A 1561-nucleotide genomic window follows, 5' to 3' on the forward strand; every position below is an offset into this window, starting at 1 on the left:
CACTATTTTCTCATTCACTTATTCACATTGATAAAACTATAGAGATGGATAATAGATTAGTGGTTGCTAGGGGTGAAATGGAGGGCAAAGGGAGTAGACTACAAAGAGACAGCAAGAAGGATCTTTGTGGTGATGAAACAGTTCTGTATCTTGAGCATGGCAGTGGTTACGCAAATTTACACATGGTAAGATTGCACACAACTACACACGCACGTGTATAAAACTGACAAAATCTGAATAAGGTTTGTGGATTGTAGCAATGTCAATTTCTTGGTTTTAATATTGTACCAGAGTTATATAAGATGTTATCATTGGGGAAAACAGGATCTTTCTACTATTTTTCCAACTTCCTGTAAATCTATAATCATTCTGAGACTCCTTCCTATTTGCAAGGCACCAGGGTAGGTATTGGGAGCATAAAAGAAAATAAGGCCAGGTGTGGTGACTCATGCCTGTAATTCCAGCACTTTAGGAGGCTGAAGTGGGTGGGTTGCTTGAGTCCAGGAATTCGAACCAGCCTGGGCAACGTGGCAAAACCCTTTCTCTACCAAAAAAAAAAAATACAAAAATACAAAAATTAGCTGAGCATGGTGGCGTGTGCCTGTGGTCCCAGCTACTTGGGAGGCTGAGGTGAGAGGATCACTTGATCCCAGGAGGCAGAGGCTGCAGTGAGCCGAGATCGTTCCACTGCACTCCAGCCTGGATGACAGAACAAGACTCTATCACAAAAGAGAAAAAGAAAAGAAACAAAAAGAAAATAAAACAAAACCGAATATTGTAACAGTGCTGAATGTTTCAATCAATGAACATAGTATATCCCTTCATTATTTTTAATTTCTCTCAGCAATGTTTTATAGTTTTCAGTGTATGAGTCTTAAATGTTATTTATTAGGTGTATCTCTATGTACGTGGTGCTTCCAAACCGTTACTTGTATATAGAAGTACCTTTGATTCTGTGTCTTGTATCCAGTGATTTTGTTAGTTATTTAATTTTAATAGTTCAGATTCTGCATACACAATCAAGTGATCTGCAAATAATGACAGTTTCTTCCATTCCAATCTTTTATTTCTGTTTCTTGCCTTATTCATACTGCCTGGGACCTTTGGCATGATGTTGATTAGAAGAGGTGATAACAGACATACTTGTCTTGTTCCTAACCTCAAGGGGAAAGCATTCAACATTTCATCATTAAGAAAAATGTGGCCGGATGCAGTGGCTCACACTTGTAATACCAGCACTTTGGGAGGCCAAGGCGGGCAGATCACGAGATCATGAGATCGAGACCATCATGGCCAACATGATGAAAACCCCATTTCTACTGAAAATACAAAAATTAGCTGGGCATGGTGGTACGCACCTGTAGTCCCTGCTACTCAGGAGGCTGAGGCAGGAGAATCGGTTGAACCTGGGAGGTGGAGGTTGCAGTGAGCTGAGGTCGCACCACTGCATTCCAGCCTGGCAACAGAATGAGATTCTGTCAAAAGGAAAGGAGAGGAAAGGAACGGGACGGGATGGGACAGGACGGGACAGGACAGGACGGGGGAAGGGAAGGGGGAGGGG

At 42.0% G+C, this 1561-nt stretch overlaps 1 protein-coding gene across 1 annotated transcript in view; it reads right to left on the reverse strand.

Moving 5' to 3' along the window:
* SARS (seryl-tRNA synthetase) overlaps positions 1-1561 on the reverse strand; it is a 31572-nt gene that overhangs the window by 9292 nt on the left and 20719 nt on the right. The gene's annotated exons all lie outside the window — the stretch shown is intronic.

This window comes from Mandrillus leucophaeus, unplaced genomic scaffold (genome assembly GCF_000951045.1).
Source record: "Mandrillus leucophaeus isolate KB7577 unplaced genomic scaffold, Mleu.le_1.0 Scaffold857, whole genome shotgun sequence".
Lineage (NCBI taxonomy): Eukaryota > Metazoa > Chordata > Mammalia > Primates > Cercopithecidae > Mandrillus > Mandrillus leucophaeus.